This window comes from Pteropus medius, unplaced genomic scaffold (genome assembly GCF_902729225.1).
Source record: "Pteropus medius unplaced genomic scaffold, Ma_sr-lr_union100, whole genome shotgun sequence".
Classification (NCBI taxonomy): domain Eukaryota; kingdom Metazoa; phylum Chordata; class Mammalia; order Chiroptera; family Pteropodidae; genus Pteropus; species Pteropus medius.
This window is the reverse complement of record NW_024344437.1, coordinates 3260744-3282071: the sequence shown is the minus strand read 5'-3', so window position 1 is coordinate 3282071 and position 21328 is coordinate 3260744.

The following is a 21328-nucleotide window of genomic DNA, read 5'->3' as shown; positions in this document are numbered from 1 at the left end:
TTATTATGGTTTTCCCTTTGCTGTGCAAATCTTTTTAGTTTGATGTAGCCCTATTTGTTTATTTTTTGTTGTTGTTTCCCTTGCCCAAGGAGATATATCAGAAAAAAATTACGGTAGCAGTATCAGAGATTTTACTGCCTATGTTTTCGTCTACAGGTTTTGTGGTTTCGGGTCTTACATTTAAGTCTTTAATTCATTTGGATTTATTCTTATGTATGGTGAAAGAAGGTGGTCCAGTTTCATTTTTTTGTATGTATCTGTCCAGTTTTCCCAGCACCATTCGTTGAAGAGACCATGTTTACCTGATTGTATATTCTTGCCTCCTTTGTCATAGATTAAATGACTATATAGGTGTGGGTTTATTTCTGGGTTCTCTATTTCGTTCCATCGATCCATGTATACCAGTTCCATGCTGTTTTGATTAATATATCCTTGTAGTATATCAGTTTGATATCAGGAAGTATGTTACTTCCCATTTTGTTTTTCTTTCTCAAAATTGCCTTGGCTATTTGGTATCGTTAATTGTTCCATATAAAATTTTAGAATAATAAGTTATTGTTTCAAATAAACAAAAAATTACTGTTCCATATAAAAAAAATATTTATTCTAGTTCTCTGAAAAATGTCGTTGGTATTTCAATAGAGAGTGCATTGAATCTGTAGATCGCTTTGGGTAGTATGGGCATTTTAGTGTGTTGACTCTTCCTACCCATGAGCACAGTATATGTTTCCATTTATTTGTATCTTCTTCAACTTCTTTTTTCAATGATTTATAATTTTCTAAGAAAAGGTATTTTACCCCCTCGGTTAAGTTTATTCTAAAGTATTTTATTATTTTTGATGCCATTATCAATGGGATTGTTTTCTTATTTTCTCTTTCTGATAGTTCATCATTGCTGAATAAAAATGCAACCAACGTCTGAATATTAATTTTGTATCTTGCTACTTTACTGAATTTATTTATCAATTCTAACAGTTTTTTGGTGGAATCTTTAGGGTTTTCTCTACATAGTATCATGTCATCTGCAAATAATGACAGTTTTACTTCTTCCTTTCCAATTTGGATGCCTTTTATTTCTCTTTCTTGTCTGATTGTTGTAGCTAGGATTTTCAATATTATGTTGAAGGAAAGTAGTAAAAGTGGACATCCTTGTCTTGTTCCTGATCTTAGGAAAAACTCTTTTAGCCTTTCTGCATTAAGTCTGATGTTAGCTGTATTTTTATCACATATGGCCTTTATTATGTTGAGATATGTTCCCTCTATTCCCACTTTGCCGAGAGTTTTTATTGTAAATGGATGCTGGATTTTGTCAAACATTTTTTTCTGCATCTATTGATATGATAATTTGATTTTTATCTTTCAATTTGTTAATATGGTATATCATATTAATTGATTTGCGGATATTAAACCAAACTCGCATCCCAGGAATAAAAGCAACTTGATCATGTCGTATGATCTTTTTAATGTATTGCTGAATTGGGTTTGCTAATATTTTGTAGATTTTTGCATCAATGTTCATCAGGAGTATTGGCCTATAGTTTTCTTTTTCTGTAATGTCTTTGGTTTTGGAATCAAGATGGCTTCATAAAAAGAGTTAGGGAGCTTTTTCTCCTCTTGAATTTTTTTGGAATAGTTTGAGAACTGGTGTTAATTCTTCTTTGAATGTTTGGTAAAATTCACCTATGAAGCCATCCAGTTCAGGACTTTTGTTTTGGGGAAGTTTTTTGATTACTGATTTGATTTCATTGGTGATAATTGGTCAGCTCAGATTTTCTGTTTCTTCTTGACTCAGTCATGGAAAATTGTATGTTTATAGGAACGTATCCATTTCTTTTAGATTGTTCAATCCGTTGGCATACAACTGTTCATAGTATTTTCTTATAATCCTTTGTATTTCTGTTGAGTCAGTTGTCACTTTTCCTCTTTCATTTCTGATTTTATTTATTTGGATCCTGTCTCTTTTTTTCTTGAGGAGTCTGATTAAAGGTTTGTCAATTTTGTTTATCCTTTCAAAGAACCAATTCTTGGTTTTACTGATCTTTTGTATTGTTTTTCTAGACTCTATTTCATTTATTTCCACTCTGATCTTTATTATTTCCTTCCTTCTACTCACTTTTGGTTTTCTTTGCTGTTCTTTTTCTAGTTTTTTAACATGTAAGATTAAAGTGTTTATTTGAGATTTTCTGTTTCCTGAGATAGGTTTGTATTGCTATGAATTTCTCTCTTAGGACTGCTTTCGCTGTGTCCCACAGATTTTGAATCGTTGTGTTTTCATTTTCATTTGTCTCTAGGTATGTTTTGATTTCTACCTTGATCTCATTGAAAACTCATACTTAGCATGTTGTTTACCCTCCATGTGTTTGTGTATTTTCCAGTTTTTTTTTTTTTCTCGTAGTTGATTTCTAGTTTCATAGCTTTGTGGTTAGAGAAGACATTTAATTATTTCAATCTTTTTAATTTCATTGAGACTTATTTTGGATCATAACATGTGGTCTATCCTAGAAAATGTTCCATGTGCACTTGAGAAGAATGTATATTCTGCTGCTTTAGAGTGAAAATATCAAATAAATTCATCGGGTCTAGTGTGATATTTAAGACTGTTTTTTCTTCATGATTTTCTGTTTGGAAGATCTGTTCATTGGTGTCAATGGGATGTTAAAGTTCCCCAGAATAACTGTATTACTTCAATTTCTCCCTTTATGTCAGTCAATAATTGCTTTACATGTGTAGGTGCTCCTATGTTGGGTGGATATATGTTTACTAGGGTTATGTCATCTTGTTTTATTGATCCCATTATCATTATGTATTGCCCTTCTTTGTCTCTTATTATAGTCTTTGTTTTAAAGTTTATTTGTCCGATATAGTATTGCTAACCCAGCTTCTTTTCATTTCCATTTGCATGAAATATTGTTTTCCATCCCTTTATTTTCAGTCTGTGTGTGTCATTTGATCTGAGGCAGGTCTCTTGTAGACAGCATATATATGGTCTTGTTTTCTCCATTCAGCTACCCTATGTCTTTTGTTTGGAGCATTTAATCCATTTATATTTAAAGTGATTATTGATAGGTACATATTTATTGCCATTTCATTACTCATATTTATGGGTTACTTCATCTCCTTCTTTTTACAGAAGTCCCTTTAATATTTCTTGTAGTACTATCTTGTTGGTGATGAATTCCTTTATTTTATTTTTGTTTTGTTTTTCTGGGAAGCTCTTTATCCTACCTTCCATTTTAATTGATAGCCTTACTGGGTAGAGTAGTCTTGGTTATAGGTTCTTGCTTTTCAGCACTTTGACTATTTCTTGCCAGTCCCTTTTAGCCTGCAAAATTTCTGTTGAAAGATCAGCTGACATTCTTATGGGAGTATCCTTATAAGTAACTATTCCTTGCTTCTTTTAAAATTCTCTCTTTGTCTTTAATCTTTGGCATTTTAATGATGATGTGTCTTGATGTGTGTCTGTTTGGATTACTTTTGTTTAGGACTCTGAGCTTCCCGGACTTGTATGTCTAAGATGGCACTTGTCTGCAGACTGCCCTGGACGGGGACCCGACAAAAGAGCAATGATGGCTGTCCCTCCAGCCCTTGCCTTGATGCCACACAACTCGATCTTTCTCCATGTGTCTCTTGCACTTCCTGAGCTGCTGTCCCTCTGTCAGAGCCCAGGGTGAGTCTCTGCAACTGAGTGAGTCTGTGCACGGGCCCTTTAAGGGGGATGTCTGAGTTTCAGCTTCCTTCCATCTCACCTGGTGAGCCAGAATCTCCACTGATTTTTACAGTCAGATTTTGTGGGCACTCCTCTTCCCGGGGCTGGAACCCTGGGCTGGGAGCCCTATGTGGGGCTAGGAGCCTTGTTTTTCTGCTCTCCCTCCCACTGCTCAACCTTTATGTGTGGGTGTGGAAACAGCCCGCTTTGCATCTCTGCTCCTGCTACTAGTCTCAATGTGGCTTTTTCTTTATATCCTCAGATGTATGTGTTATGATAAGCTAGACTTCAGATGGTTCTCCTCATTGATTGTTTTGTAATTTGGTTGTAATTTTAATGTGGTCCTGTGAGAAGGTAAACATCACTTCTACTTAGCCCCCATCTTGACCACCCCTGCCACCGATCTTTTTGTTGTCTCTATAGTTTTCCCTTTCTGGAATGTCATATAACCTTTTCAGATTGTCTTCTTTCACTTAATAATATACTTTTAAGTTTCCTCCAAGTCTTTTCATGGCTTGAAAGCGCCCCCCTCCTTTTAGTACTGAATATATTACATTGCCTGAAGTACCACAATTTATTTATCTAGTCACCTACTGAAGGACATTTTGGTTGCTTCCAGGTTTTGGCAATTATTAATCAAGCTGCTATAAAAATTCATGTATGTGTGCAGGTTTTTGTGTAGATATACATTTTCGACTCCTTTGGGTACAAACCAAGGAGTACAATTGCTGAATACGGTAGAAGTATGTCTAGTTTTAGTAAGAAACTTCTAAACTGTCTTCTGAAGTGGCTGTTCTATTTGACATTCCCACCAACAATGAAAGAGAGTTCCTGTTGCTCCACATCCTTGCCAGCATCTGGTGTTGTCAGTGTTCCAGATTACAGCCATTCTAATAATGTGTAGTGGTATCTCATTGTTTTAAGTTGTATTTCTCTAATGGCATAAAAAATGGAGCATATTTTCCTATGCTTATTTGCCATCTGTATATTTTCTTTGGTGAGGTGCCTGTTGAGGTCTTTGGCTAATTTTTTAACTGAGTTGTTTTCTTATTGTTGAGTTTTAAGAGTTCTTTGCATATTTCGGATACGATCCTTTATTAGCGTGTCTTTTGCAAATATTTTAGCTTAGTCTATGCTTGTCTTCTCATTCTCTTGACATTGTCTTTCACAGAACAAAAGATTTTAATTTTAATAAAGTCAAGTTTATCAATTATTTAGTTCATGAATCATGCCTTTAGTTTATCTAGAAAGTCATTACCATACCCAAAGTCTTGTAGGATTTCTCGTATGTTATCTTCTAGGACCTGCTGGCTTCTTTGCAGATCCTAAAATTTATATGAAAACATAAGGTACCCCCACATCACCAAAATAGCCTTGGAAAAAATTGTAGGAATTATGCTTCCCAACCTTAAATCTTACTGCAAAGGTAGAGTAATCAAGACTGTGTGGTATTGGCATAAGATAGATATATAGATCAATGAAATATAATTGATAGTCCAGAGGTAAATCCATACATTAACAGTGAATTGATTTTCAACAAGGGTCCCAAAACAATTTAATGGGCGAAAGAATAAAGTTGGACCCCTATCTCACAGTATTAGCAAAATCATCTATATAAATGTAAAAGCAGCTAAAACTAAAAACAGTTTAAAATTAAGAAAACATAAGAATAAATCTTTATGACCTTGGATTAGGCAATAGTTGCTTAGACATGATATCAAACACACAACTGACAAAAATAAATGAAGAAATAACTTGAACTACATCAAAAGTCAAAGCTTTTGTGCTATAAACAATACCTTCAAGATAGTAAAAAGGCAGCCCACAGAATCAAAGATATTTTTAAAGCATATATCTGATAAGAAACTTGTATTCGAATAGAAAAATAACTCTTACAGCTTGAAAATAAAAAGACAAGTAAGCCAATTAAAAACAGAATTTTAATAGATCTTTCCCCAAATAAAATATACAAATGACTAGTAAACTCATGAAGGGAAAATGCTACTTCATAGCCACTACTATGGTTGAAATGTAAGAGATAGACAGTAACAGTGTTGACAAGTGTATGGAGAAATCGCACCCCTCATTCATGCTGGTGGAATGTGAAATGGTGCAGGTGCTCTAGCAAAATGTTAAACACAGGTTTATCATCTGACCCAGCAATTCCACTTTTAGGGGTGTGTGTGTGTGTGTGTGTGTGGTATACCTGTATCTCTATCTATGCATCTATCTGTCTGTCTGTCTATCAACCATCTATTTATCTATAGATCATCATCTGTCTATCTAAAACCTATCTCCAAGATAAATTAAAACATATGTCTACACAAAAACTGGCAGGTGAATGCTCCTAGAAGCATTATTCATAATAGCCAAAAGTAGAAACAAACTAAAAATCCACCAGCTGATAAATGGCTATCCATACAAAAAAACATTGAATTGTACCTTTAAGTGGGTGAATTGTATAATATCTGAATTATACTTCAATAAAGCTGTAAAAAAAAATAAAAATTAAAAACTAATACTACAGAAGCAATGTACCTTCTGGGAGCATCATATCCTCAGGAGGTACACAGTAACAATATGTTTCATTATTGGGACTATTAACTTTGATCACTTGTATGAAGTGATGTATACTGGCTTTCTTCATGTAAAGTTGCTGGTTTTCCATTTGTAATTAATAGGTACCTTGTGGGGAGATACACTGAGAATACATAAATATTCTGTTTCTCATCAAATTTCATCCATTAATTTTAGCTGATTCTTGCCTGAAACAATTATTATGGTGGGGTTTGCTGAATGGAGATTTCCTATTTTTACCATTCCTTCTACCTTTAGTAGTTGAAATTCTACTGTAAGGTAGAGCTGTCCTTTCCCCCTATTATTTACTTACCTGATTATTTCTTTATATCGGTATGAACTCATACATTCTTCTTTTATTCTATGGATTACACACACACACACACACACACACACACACACACACACACACACATTTTTTTTTCTCGCTGACTCATCAAATATTTAAGGAACTCCTACCACATGGCAGACACTCTTCCAGATCCTTGGACTCAGTGTTGAAGAAGACATCTTGGCCGGGAGAGTTTCCACTCTCCAGTGAGAATGCCCTTACTCGCTGAGTAGTTATAGGTGTTATTCTTAGGTGTTCTCCCTTGTCTGTGTTTGTTGGGCATCCTTGCGCTGCCCAGACATTCAATTATCTTTGTTTCCAGGTCTCTCTGCCCTTGGTCTGGAGGACTCTGAGGGCATCAGCTCAGATCAAGCTCAGTATTGGCCCCTGGAAAAAAGCTCAGCTCTGATGCATGGCTGGATGAGCGTGTGAATGAAAGAATAAAGGATGAACAAACACTGCTAATGAGTGCTCAGATGCAAGTTGCAATATAATAATATTGCCTAAGAAACTCAATGATTAATTTTGTTTGCCTTTGGGTGGTTGCCAGCCACTAGGTCTGTTAGTTTTCTGTCCAGACTGGATATAGGAGGATGGAAGTACACGTCCGAGGTTCTTGGTTTTGAGTCCATTGATGGAAGGTGGTGCCCACACTAACCTGGGGATCTACCAAGAGAAGATCTGTAAGTGCAGCTGTGCTGGTTGAGGAACGTCTCCCACCTGAGCTCTCTCTCAGGTGGGGAGTCCAGGAGGCAGCTGTAGTGGAGCCCCTAAGAGAGGACGGCTGAGGGGACATCACTTTGGGAGTCATGGACCTGGTGGGGAAGGAAGAGCCATGGGAGCATGAACAGGAAGAGGAAGGAAGAGGACAGAGGAGAGAAACCTTGACAACACCAAGGTGTGAGATGTCCGCGGAGATGCCTGAGGAAGAGCAGCCTGAGACGTTTCAAGGAGAGAATAGTCAACAGAGCCGATAACTCCAGCAAAGTCCAGTAAGCTGGAGACTGTAACCCGCCAGGACTTACGCACTGCAGGCAAGTGGTGGGAGCAGGAGGCTCATATCAGAGACTCCAATTGTCGATGGAATGTGTGGAAGTGAATGATAAACTGTAGCAGATTCTCTTAGGTAATTTGAATGCCATCAGGACAGAGACCTGGTGATACTTCTTGGAAGTTTAAGGTCAACTGATCATTTCTTTTGAAGTCATGGAGGTCTTGAGTATGTTTATACATCAGAAAAGACAGGGCCAGCAGAAAGGATGTGATTTGGGAAGAGAGAAATTACTAGCAGGAGATTGCAGACGTGGGCGAGGAGAGGATTTGGAGTCCAGATGGAAGGCAGAATCTGGGACAGGGAGGACCCCAATTCCTCTGAGGCCAGGATGGACGAGGTGTGGGTGAGCTTGAGGGGACACAGCAGGAAGCTGAGGTGTTCTCTTTTGAGGGTCTCCATGTTTTCTCTGAGGCACTAGGTAAGGTCTCCTGCAGGGCCGAGAAATTAGGAGGTAGAGGCTGGGCCGAGTTGGCCTGGTAGTTGTGTGTATTAGAGGAGCAAGGGTAGGAGGGTAGGAGGAAGGGGCTGCGGGCAGCCGATGGGCTCCGACTGCACAGCGATCTGGGCCTTTCTGTGCAACCCTCCAGCAGCCCCAGGGGAGAGGCGGCGGGGTGGCTGGGGTGCCCCAGGCGGAAGATGGGAGGAAGAGGAGAGAGCGGCCGAAGTGATGAGTCGGTCTGCGGAGCGACCCGGGGCAGGAGGCTTGCTGAGCGCACAGGCCCGGGGGAGGAAGGGAGGGAGGACCGGGAAACAGGGTCTGCGGCCAGGCCGGCGGGCGGGAGGCCGCGGAGCGGGGCGTCTGTGAGGCGCAGCTCGGCGGTGACAGGGCCCGGGCGTGGCTGCGGCTGGGGGCGGGGATTCTGCCGCGCCAGCAGGGGTGCATTCCGGGGGATCCGAGGGGGCCCCACGGCGGGGACCAGCCGCAGCAGCGTCCGGCGTGTGGGAAAAGAGGTCCTGCCCGCGGGCGCGGGGCGGGAGAGGGGGGCGGGCGGGGCGCGACCCGGGACGAGGCCGGAACCAGCCGCGGGGGCGGGGGCGGGACCGGCTGGCGCGGCCTCCCCGGCGGGGCGACGCTGTCCCGGAGAGGCCGCCCGCCGTGGTTAGAGCCCCGCCTCTGGAACCAGAGCCCCGCGCACACCTGTGCCGAGCGGCCCCGCTCCCGCCGCAGCCCCGAGTTCACGTGAAGACACCTTGCCGACCCGCTGCGGGGCTTCAGCCTTACAGCTTCGGTCACCCCGTGATGTGTCCTCAACAGAAGTCGTTGTGTCCGTCCGTTTCTTCTGACTTCGGCGTCTTGCCCTTTCCCTTATGTCGCTGCCGGTTCTCCTGCCACTGGCTGCCATCCGACCTACCTGGCACCTGTGCGATGAGTTCCAAGGGGCCCGCTTTCCCCGTGATGGTGGGGGGGCCTCTCCGTCCAGGATCAGCCCGCATCCCGTGACCGCTGAGCTGGGGGTAAAACGCCCTTCTCCGTCCCCTCGATGTGGGGCCTTTCTGAAGACTCCTCCCAACTCCAGAGCTCCCCGGAGGCGGCCGGAGGTGTTGGTCGTGACTACAGGGCAGTTGGACTCCTTTCTCTGCCCAGATGGCTGGCTCCCATCCCTCTCAGCTGTGGATCCTGAGAGGGCTCCCCCCACAAGCTTCCTACACGCAAACCTGGTCTCGGATTTAGCAAATAAAATCACAGGCTGCCCAGTTAAATATGAATTCCAGAAAAACAAGGAATAATTTTTAGTGTCAGTATGTCCCGTGCCCTCGTGGGTAGTGCAGGAAGAGCTCAGTGTTCCTTCTGTGGTCATAAAGGCTGTTGAAGGCACAAGAGCCAGGGGCACTTCGAGGTCAACGGGATACCCCATCTGGAGGACAGGTGGGGAACAGGTATTGTTGGCGGGCTAACAATACCTCGGGGCGGAGGTGAAACTGAACAGCTGCCTGTGCTGCCTACGTAGAGGTAACCACCTTGCGTGATGCCGCCCACAGAGCACACAGAGCCTGACTGAGTCACGTGAGGCCAGGGCACGTGCCATCATGACGGTCACTGGCGGAGACTGCCTTTTTCCTTCCTGAGGGGTCAGTGGGGGAGCCGACTCTTACTGGAGGGGATGGGGGGGGCTGTCTCAGAGCCAGATCACACCCCCTTCTACACTCAGCGCAGTGATAGCCCCAGTTCAAGAACGAAGACATTTTAATGATAAAGACTGAGTTTTAAATGCCAATGTTACACTATTTTAGTAACCAAGAATGATGGAAACTTATGGGGAGATCTAATCAAAATGGTGTGATGAAGGGACCTGGGCCTTAGTAAGAAGGAAGGGCTCAACTTGAGGCAGTTATTAAAAGGAATGAATCGATTTCACATTTATATCCAATGAGTCACACCCTCAATAAATTAGTTACGATTATCTTTTAAATCTAATAAATAAATCTTTATAATATCGTTAGCTAAGATGTCCCTTATTAATTCTTACAGGAGAAAGAAAAGGAAAGGTTTTAGCTTGGGAAAGGGCCATGGGCCCTACTCATCATCCAGCCCACCCATCTTCTTGGGCCCTTGGCCTTTTCCCACTGCACCCACTCTGCGGACGCTCTCCGCACCCAGAAATACATTCGGATCTTCCTAAAGACATTTTCTCAGTCTACCACTTCCTCAAGCTTTTCTGCCCGTCCCTCCAACTTTGCAAGTCATGGTCATGTGGGACAGCCAGTGGGACATTGAGGGCCTGGTTGGTCCATGCCGTTGTTTACTAGCTGGGATGCTCCTTGACCCCTTGGCAGCACCAGAAGCCGCTGCCTGTGAACTCCCCCTCCTCCCCTGGATCATAAAGGATCTCCTACCCCTGACTACTCGCTCTCTCTGTTGAAAACCCCCCTTCCTCGTTCTGTATTGGAAAAGATACTAATTTCCCCAAATTCCATTCTCGCTCTCTCAACATTTTTGTCAAGTCTCTAATTGGCCCAGCTCAGGTCACGTGATCACCCCAGATCTTATCTCTGCCACCAGAGGAAGGAAGGGGTAGAATGATCCAGCCTCAACATCACGACCATCTCTTGACTAGGAGAGTAGGAAACTGTGATGGATAGCTCTATAGCATCACGTGATTAGGGCAGGGAAGAAACACAGGGTCCGAAGGAACTGGGGCGCTGAAAAACCAACACAACTCCTATCCGTATCTTAGACGTCCACAGGCCTGAGCATCGCGCCTAGCTCTCAGAAGGCTCTCGGTAGGTGCTGCTTAAAAGCTAAGTAAGGACGACGGTGGGATCCACAGGTCATGTTAACTCCACCGCCTGTCCAGTTGCTGCCTTTGGCTGGGCCTGGCTGAGCACCAGAAGAAAGGGTCAATCTGTCATTCTGACGGACTGCCACGCAGGTCCCGGCTCCATCACCTCTCGGCATGTTATTGCCGTCTCAGTTTTCTGAAGCAGTTGTTATTTTCCAAAACGTATTGTGCATCTCCCCAGTTGCTCTGCTGCTTAGTCACACGCAGTTTCCTCTGAAATCTCTGGCAAACACCATCTGGCTTCAGGGTGGAGACTGATGGTGGGTCCTATATCGCTCTACCCCCTCCTCACGAACCTTTAACCTCTCCATAAGGCCCCCAGTGAGGAGGGGTGAGGGACATCCATGTCTTTTGGTCCAGGTCAGCCAAAGCAGCAAGTTTGTACCATGTGGCATCATTTCCGTGCTGTATCTAGGCCAGCAGAAATGGCGCTTAGCTGCCTCTCTCAGGGACTCATCGAAGTTTCACGATCCTTTTCATTGAAGCAGTTCTAGCAGGAAGAGGATCTGTCCCTGTCTATTCATCCCAGTCTCCCCCCCTGCAACATGTAAACTCCCTACAAAAGGACTGTCTTATTCCTGTGCGTGTGTGTCTTTGGTGCCTAGGACGGGGGCCTTGCTCTAAACGGCATCAAGCAAATGTTTGCCAATGCATAAGGAATGAAAGAGGGATTGAATGAAGGAGACCAGGCGGGGCTGGACTTCCCTCCTCTTAAGCAGAGTTGATAACTGAACTGAAGTTAGAAACTGTTAAGGCCCATCGGAGCCTGAGGCGGGGCTGGGGGCGCCTGCCATGTGACTTGCCTGTGCTGCACTCTCCTGGCAAGCCCCCTCTCCCCTTCTTTGTGGCACTCATTAGGGTTTGTAATTACATGTAACACACCCCTTTCATTCCGCTGGCCTGTCCTCCGAGCCTGTAAGCCCCACATGAATGGGCACTGGGCCTGTTTTTCTTACCTGGCACTCAACAGCCACTCAATAAATTATGTGTTGAATGAATGAATGTGCTCTTCGTCATCTGGTGAGCATATTTGATTCAAAATATCAGAGCTTTCTAGGAAGACAAATGATCTTCTGCTGTAATCTCTGATTTCCCCTCGGACTTTAAATAGGTTGTGTTTATTGAGCACTTCCTATGTGCCAGGCATTGTTCTTCACTTTTGCTTGTATGTATTTTTTAAACCCTCGCAGCATCTCTGTGAGCTAGGTACTGTGACAACGCTCATTTCCCAAAGGAGGAAACAAAAGCACAGTGAGCTTCAGTACTTGCCTGAGGTCATGCCCTCAAAAAGTGATGGAGCCACCTGACAGAGAAAGGGACCTGCCCCATCTTTTGAGTCTAGAACAGCAAAGCAGTAAATTGAGTAACTACAAGAACTTGGAAGGCAGGACAAAGCCCAGAGTTGCACTGACTCTTCTCAAAATCCATCACCTTGATATTTTACTTCCTGTATAAAACTCCCAGCGATATTCTTAAATTCCTGTCTTCTTCAAAAGGTTATTTTGTTTTGTTTTGTTTTGTTTTGTTTTTGCATATACTTGACAAATGACCCAGCAATCCCACTCTTAGGTATTTACCAAAAATAAATGGAAACACATGTTTTCACAAAGATCTATAAACAAATGTTCATAGCAGCTTTATTCTTAATAGCTAACACCTAGAAACAACCTAAATATTCGGCTAGTGGTGAATGGATATACAACTCACAGTGTGTCCACGTGAGGGACACTACTCAGCAGGAAAAGACAGTGGCCACACAGATAGTCCTCAGAGGCATCGTGCTGGGTGAAGTAAGCCAGGCACAAGGCCATCTACAGTGGGCCATTCCATTTCTCTGATGTTCTAGGAAACATAAAACTGTAAGAACAACAGCAACGAAAAGATCAGCGATGGTGGGGGCTGGGCGCGTGAGGGCAAGCGCTCCGTTGCAAGGAGACTTGTGCGGGGGAGTGGAAATTTAATAGTGGTGATTACACAACTGTGTGTACTTGTCATCCAACTGTACATTAAAGAGGGTAAAAATTTATTGTATGTAAGTTATATATTAGTAAACCTGATTTTTTTTTAAAAGAAACACTCTTTTACTCCAGTGTCATTTAACTGTATTTTTTTCCCCTTTCCTTTTCCTTTAATCCAAGCAATAACATCATTCTTAAAACATACATAATTTCTAAGTAACAGGAAAACCCTGCGGGCAATGTAGGTATGGAACCCATCCCACTGGGCAAGCTAAGCCAGGGAGGGGGTCCTTATTCCACAGCAGCCGGAACAGCTGTCCAAGAGCAGGGGCCGCTTGGGAAAGCGCCTAATCCGGGGGCGTTTCTGGGGCTTTGCGTTAATCAGATTCCTCTGACTCTGCACTGACCCTCATTTCCCTTCTCGTGGAATCTTGAACATTTGGGAAAACCTGTTTACTTTTAGTGAGTGTTGCAGGTCACCAGCAAAACTGTAGTCCCGCCAGGATTCAGACACGCCTGAGACAAACAGAGGGAAGGCTATCGGGTTGATGCGAAGACGGTGGGTCGGTGTCAGGAGCTAAGCGACTGGACAGAAAGCTTGCTGTCCCCGCCGAGCTCCACCCCTGGACGTCGGCCTCCCTCTCAGGCTCCGGTGCCATGGCCCCGGGCAACGGAGACAGCAACACAAATAAATAGAAAAGCTGTCTCATTAAAATCTCCCTGCGAAGTGGTGAGCTCTGGGCGCAGTCTTTTGTGACCCCTGGAACGGGGGAGGCCACGTGTTTAAGACCAGATTGCCCCTGAGGCCAGTCTCTGGAGCAGGACGGGACAGGGCAGCCGAGGGTCAGCCAGGGCAGCCTCCAGCTGGAGGGTGACATCAGGTCTCAGCAGTATCAGCAGCTTCAAAGTCTCGAAGAATGAAGCTGAGCCGGGAGTCCTGGGGCAGCAGGGAGCTGGTGCACGCAGTGAGGCTGCAAGTCGGCCTGACGCTCAGCTGGGGTGGGGCAAGGGGGCACCGAGGCAGCCTGGGGGTCCCGCAAAGAGAGTGGGTCCAGCATCAGAGAAGAAGTGTTTTCTTGCTCTCTGTGTCCCTCCCTGTGCCCTCCAGCCGGCGTGCAGCTGGGGACAGCACAGGCCGCGGACACTACTTCTAGGTAACGATATTCTGTGCAGCGTAACATAGTCGTGCGTCCACATTCCTCCCGTCTTCTACGATCCCCACCTGCGTTATATATAAACCTCCTTAAAGTCGCCACCTCTGCCTGCATTTCCTTGAGCCCTGCTGCATAGCAACTGAATTAGCATCCAGGCCGGCTTAATTAATAAATTGCTGACAGCTGCGATCCTTCCACGGGATCATGGTGTTTCTCCTATTTCTACGTGGCACACAGCCCGTTAGCACAGAAAGTGCACGGTGCACCAAACGACTGTTTTGCCTTTTAAAAAAACAGTCTTTAAAATGCTATTTGTTTTGACTGAGACCTTTCAGTCATTTCTTTTTCTGAATTATGTTTGCTCTGCTTGGACTTCTGAGAAGCCCTGGGCATAGCACAAGACGAAGGCTTAATCTCTGATGAATGAGTGGTGACCTTGAGTCTGTTGTGTAATTTCTCCCAGAGCCTTAATTTTGTTAAATGAAGATAATAACATGAGTTGCATAGGATTGAGAAGAATAGAGGCTCTATGTGTAAAATGTGTAATACGTGGTAGCTATAAAGGATATTTAGCATCCTCCATATCATGCAGATGCTAGGAAGGAATAGAGACCTGTCTTGTAATCGCATACCTCTTATTAAATTGTTGATTGACCTTCAGAAAAATCTTTTAACCTCTCTATTTGTGCCCACCAGATTTTTTTTCAAACATAAATGACACGATATAGATAAAAGAAGGTTAAAAAGTAGGCATTGCTTTTTGGTTTGTATAGCTTTAGGCTTAGTGTGCTTCCCCAGAGTTAACCAAACTAGCTATAGAATTGATACGTGTTTCTATAAGAGGTCGCCTTACATAGCTCATGCACAGCCACCTGCGTAGAGCTCATCTGTACCTTCATCTTAACTCAGCTGGAGTTCAGTGGGCACGTTCTCCAGCCCCTAGGGGTCTCAGAGCACTTCTGAGAAAAAGAAACATGCCCATGTCCATAAACAAACACTGTCATCCTTGTTGATTTCCTAGGAATTGCTGTATTCGTTCTATTTTCTGCACCTGGATGTACCGAGAACAGTGCCGTATTTGTTTGTTTGTTTGTTTGTTTGCTCATCCCTGCTCGTTGGAGGTGGTTATCCCTCTCCTCACCTTTTTGAGCTGTCACCATTTGTAGATCATTCTTATTAAGCATTAACTTGGTGAATGGATGAGTGTCACTTGGGAACAGCTCTGGAATATTGCAAAACATAAAGCAGTCAGTGCAAACATCTGCAAAACTTGGCAATCTACTGTGGTTTCGATGAGCTCAGGGCCAAGTCCTTGACAGGCCTTGAGGTCCTCAGAGAACACCGTGCAGGGAAGATTTATTTGAGGAAAGGGCGAGAAATACCACTTTGCAATTCAGGTACGAGGTAGAACTGGTCAGCATTTGCAAACGCGAGTCACTGTCTAATTTTAGTCTTCACGGTGTCATCTAAACTGCCCTCATCCTGAGTCCAGCAAGTCCTTGTGGTGGCGTAAATCCCAGGGCCATCCTCTGAGGGGCTTGGGAGAAGGGAGCCCTCTGGGCTGGCCCCCGGATCGACGGGTTCCACTGACTGTCCTGTCCTTCCCACCACCGCTTGTAACTGAGGCCTGGCAGGGCTACATCCCAGCCTTCACGATTACCTCCCTCCAGGGCCACCCGTTGCTCTGGCCTCCAAATTTGGCATCTCCTTGGAGGCCACCGAGCCTGCTTGGTGGGGCGCTGGCTGACAACATGAGCTTGACTCCCAGCCAGCAGCCATCATGGCCTCAGGGATGTGCCTCCCGTACCCGCCGACAAGAGGTAAGATTTAAGCTGGTGAGGTGGTGTGGCCACCCCTCTTGTGTCCCCGGAGCGTGCATGGATTCCTTCCTTGTTTTCAGAGTGTTGCTTTTGCTCGACACTTTGCATCCTCATGTAGGGCAGGGAGAGAGATCAGTCCCCTTTCTTAGTAATCCATTCTGACTAATTCCGGGGTTTGGGGCTTGAAAGGGTACTGTTTGGAATCCGTGAAGAGGATGCCAGTCTTTGGACCTTTCATCTTTCCCTGTCCTTACAGGGACAATGTTTCATGGTTCTGTGATGGTTTTCCTCTGCACTTTGGACCTCGAGGTGTTGGACCCCCTTTCGTCATTGTTAATAAAACATTACCTTGAGCTTCAGAGTATTTACTTAATAGCTGAAGATGGTTTTCTGTTCCTCACAAAATCCAGTGTGCATTAAATGGCTAATGTTTGGCTGGCATGGCAGAGCCACATATGCCTTTCGTGGGTCCTAGATACTTTTGCTTTCATGAGCTCCTATTTCCATAAAAATAGATAAATAATTTTGATGACCGAGTTAGCTCAAGACAAGTATAATCCAGGTTGAGTTCATCATTCGTTTTTCTTCTGACTTTAAAAGAAAAATATAAACATTTTGGGGGCCCCTAAAAATATCACGGATCCTGGGCACTCATCCCCCTGTGCCGGTGGGGACGTCAGCTTTTATCGAGGTCGCCCACGTGCCTTAGGGCCTTTGTGACCTTGGAGCCCCAAAGGTTTTCATTTCCTCTAGTCTCCTTTCCTCCATCCCACACGCAAATCAGAACTATCCCAACACTAGAGATCATGTCCGATTTCCCTTTTAATCCCACGCTCACTCTCACCTTCTTCAGATAGTCGACAAATTTTCGTGGGATTAAATTGAAGGCCTAAGATAAAATTTCACAGCCACATCTTGACGACGGAGGCTTTAGAAGTCATCCGGTCGATGACACTAGCTAGAGACCACGTGTGCACAGTGCTAAGAGACGAGCCACGGCACTGGTCCCCTCGGCCGTTGACAGCGGAATGGCAGAAGCGCACCTGCAGCGCCTGGTCAGGAACAGCCTGGCCTGACCGCCAGCCTCCCTGCCCATCAATCAGCTCCAGGGCTTGGACAAGTTCTTTGACGGTCGTAAGGTTTTCTCACTCTTGACTTGAGATAATAACAACAGCGACCTCATTGAAAGAGATGATGCAGGCGAAGATACCAGGACATTGCATAGCCTGAGACGGACGGGGTGTTCAACATGCTAGCTCTTCTTAGTGGTTTTATCCCATATCAGTGTTGAATTGTCACTGTGCTGAATTATATCACAGTGTCAAACTATATCTTAGTGGCTCCATCACTAGCTCCACAAATTTCTGCCAATCGTCTCAAAAATACGTGTTCAAAACTGAACGCCCTTTCTTCCATCACAGTGCATTCTGGGTCTTTGATTCCTGCCCGGAAGCTCTCTGAGGGCAGGCTGGTCTGTGCCTTCGATTGTGTCCCAGAGCCTAGTAAATCCCCTCCTTAAAAAGTGAGAGAAATGTACATGGTGACGTTCCCAAGTGAGTGTGCTCTGGGAGGTGTGTGGGGTTGGTTTATCTGAAGGAGATCTGATCAGGGCAAGTTTCTGTGGCCCTGAGGCATTTCCAACCAGTTGTCACATCCACCCCTTTGCCGCCTCTGTGCTGGGCTGAGAGTTCTCATTAGAGAGGGGTGGGGAGAGGGGGCAGAAATGAACCTGGAGGCAACCTTTTTGCAGCTCATAGCTGAGCCACACAGAACCCAGCAGATGAAACCAGTGAATAAAAGACTGTTCTCAAAGTGAACTTGGAGCTGTGTTTATGTTTATGCAGGAATCAAAACGAAGAACATCTCGCTCAGGTAGAATAACATTTTTAAGGTTTTAATGGAAATATTAACTGAGTTTAGGTCTCTCTTTCCTGGTAATCCTCCTTCCGTTGTGTCCTCTCATTCCGGCAGATGGCACGGCCGCAAGGTAGAGGAGGAGCCACATGGTGCTGTTCCGGGTTCCTGTGCCGACCTCAAGGGAATTTCACAGTGTCTGGAGAGCTCGATGTCCTGCAAGTGAAGGAGGAAGGCATTCTCGAATTCCTTGCAGGAGGAACCCACTTTGGTGACACCTACCTCGACTTCCGAATGGAACAGGATGTCTGCGAATGGAGAAGGAATGGCACCTACATCGTAAATCTGAAGAGAATCTGGGAACAGCTTCTGCTGCGGCTCATGGCATTGAAGCCACTGGAAACCTGGCTGATGTCAGGGCCATGTCCTCTCTGAGTACTGGCCAGTGAACTGTGCTGAAGTTCGCTGCTGCCCCTGGAGCCACGCCCACTGCTGATCCTTCATTTCTGGAAGATTCACTAACCAGATCCAGGCAGCCTTCCCAGAGCTCTGACTTCTTCCTTTTTTTTCTTTTTTTTTTTCCTTTTAATTAAACTATAGTTGTTATACAATATTAAATTAGCTTCAGATGTACAACATACTGGTTCGACATTTATATATCTTACGATGTGGTCACCATGATGTCTAGTATCCATTCATCACTGCACAAAGTTATTACAATATTATCAACTATATTCTCTTTGCTATACATTACATCCCATGACTTATTTATTTTATAACTAAAGTTTGTATTCCTTAATCCCTTTCATCTTTTACGCCCATCCACCCACCCCTCACTCCTCTGGCAAGCATCACTTTGTTCTCTATATCTATGAGTCTGTTTCTGTTTTGTTTTGTTTTGTTTATTCATTTATTTTGTTTTTCAGATTCCACACATAAGTGAAAACATATGGCATTTGTTTTTGTCTGTCTGACTTATTTCATATAGTATCATACCCTCTAGCTCCATTCATGTCGTTGCAAATGGCAAGATTTCACTTTGTGGGAATCAAATTCCATTGTGTACATGTATCACCTCTTCTTTACATCCATCTATTGATGGGAACTTAGGTTGTTTCCATACCTAGATCTTTTTGAATTAGTGTTTTGGATTTCTTTGAATAAATACCCAGAAGTGAGATTACTGGGTCAAAATTAATTTTTTTCAGCAAGCGTTTTCTATAGTGGCTGCACCAATTTATAATTCCGCCAACAGCGCACAAATCCCTTTTCTCCACATCCTCAGCAACACTTGTTATTGTCATTCTGACAGGTGTGAGGTGATATCTCACGGGGGTTTTGATTTGCATTTCCTTAATGATTAATGATGTTGAGCATTTTTATATAACTGTTGGCCATCTTTGTGTCTTCTTTGGAAAAATGTCTATTCAGGTCCTCTGTTTACTTTTTAATGGAGACTTTTTTTGATGTTGAGTCATATGAGTTCTTTATATATGTTATATATGAATCCTTTATTGGATGTATCATTTGCAAATATCTTCTCCCACTCGGCTGGTTGCCCTGTTGTTTTGTCGATGGTTTCCTTAACTGTGCAAAAGTTTTTTAGTTTGACGTAGTCCCATTTATTTATATTTTCTTTTGTTGCCCCGCCTGAGGAGGCATATCCAAGAAAATATTTCTGAGACCGATGTTAAAGAGTTTACTGCCTATGTTTTCTTCTAGGAGTTTTATGGTTTCAGGTCCTACATTTAAATCTTTAATCCATTTTGAGTTTAGTCTTGTATATAGTGTAAGAAAGTGGTATAGTTTCATTTTTTTGCATGTATCTGTCCAGTTTTCCCAACATCATTTATTAAAAAGACTGTCTTTTCCCCATTGTATATTCCTGCCTCCTTTGTCGGAGATTAGTTAACTGTATCAGCACGGTTTTACTCCTGGGCTCTCCCCCGTGACTCTTGATGGTTACTGATCCTGGCAATGCCCAAAGGTGTCCCACAGTCGCTCTTGCATTAACCTGCCCACCATCGCTCTGAGCCACACAGACTCTCCTATGTGCTACGTGGACGTTGCCACCCCATGCAACGATGAGGGGGCTCGCTCTGTGAGTCTGATGTGGTGGATGCTGGTCTGGGAGGTCCTGGGCACACGGCACACTGCAAACACCTGTGAGTGGTCACGCCTGATCTCTACTTCTGCAAAGATCCTGAAGAGATCGAAAAGGAGGGGCAGGCGGCTGTTAGAAAGGCTGTGACCGAGGAGGAATTTCAGGGTGGATGGACAGCTCCAGCTCTTGAGTTTACAGCTAGTTGGCCCGAAGACACAAGCTGGTCCCAAAGCGCAGGCCCCTCTGCGCCTGGCCAGCAGTTCCCTGCTGGGGGGCTGGAGTAGCCCCTGACCACCGGCCTGCGCCCGGCTGTTCAGGGCACTGATCGGGCGGGAATAACCACTGAGGAGCCTTATGCTGTTCTTCCACAGGCTCTTAAACAGGAGATGGAAATAAGGTTAACAGAAATAAGGGTTAAAAAAAAAAAAGAGGCAGAGGAGGCTGTACTGCCCAGTTTCTGAAGCTGAAACCCAGGAGGGCTGATGTTTTCTGCCTTCAAAGCAAATCCGAAGCGCAAGGAATTCCATGAAGGGAAAAGCGGAAGAAAGGAAAAGGATTTCCCCCTCTGGTGTCTTAAAACTTTGTTCCGTGTGGCTGGGGTGGAGTCCCAGGGTGGCCGCCTGGGAGGGACCCTGCTGGTTTTCCTGAACAGGGTCCTAGGAAGTCAAGACCCCAGGAAGGGTTTGTAGGTGGGGCTGGGAGCGGCGGAAATGACTCACTTGCATGTCTCCTCTCGGCCAAGAGAGCCTCAGACCCGAGGGGCCGTGAGGACAGGTTCAGCAGACTCCGCAGCCAGGATCTGGTGGGTGGATGACTCAAGAACTGAGTTTCCTTCTCCGGAGAAAAAGTCTGTGCTGGGGGCGGGAGAGTCATTTTGATGACCCGGCAGAGGCTCCTCTGTGAGGACCACCGTGGACTTGAAGAAACTCCTACAGTAATTGACGTGCACTTACCTCTCAGTCCAAACTGGGGGTCAGTCATTCCAAACGGATCTTCGTGGCACCTTAATGAAGACCCGAGGTAAACAAGGAAGCTCTCAAGAGGGTTTCGTGTCTCACGGTCAGGACAGGGTGGATCTCTCTTGACTGTGGAGTCAAGATTTGGTGGCCAGCGTGGTCCCCACCATGTCTATAGTGTGATGGAGAATGCCGCCACGGCCTGGCTGATCTCAGACCCGTCCTGTCGCCTGGCATATAGTAGGTGATTGATAAATGCTGAATGAATGAACGATGTCCAAGCTTCTCCGGAGCCTGCTTGTCCCTGCCTGCTCCAGGGGAATAGAATTGCTCCTCTGCAGCCTCTACTGATGGTTGTGGCCCAGGGCTACTCAGATGCCACGGAGATGGCTAGGTGGCCCTCCTCAGGGACTGAGACAGGCAGTGACTTGTTTTGGAAGTCCCTCACTCCCCTGCTCCTGCCCCTAAAAACCCTGTTTCATAAGGGCCTCTTGACTTCCTTCCCTCACTAGCCTGTAAATTACTAGAGCAGA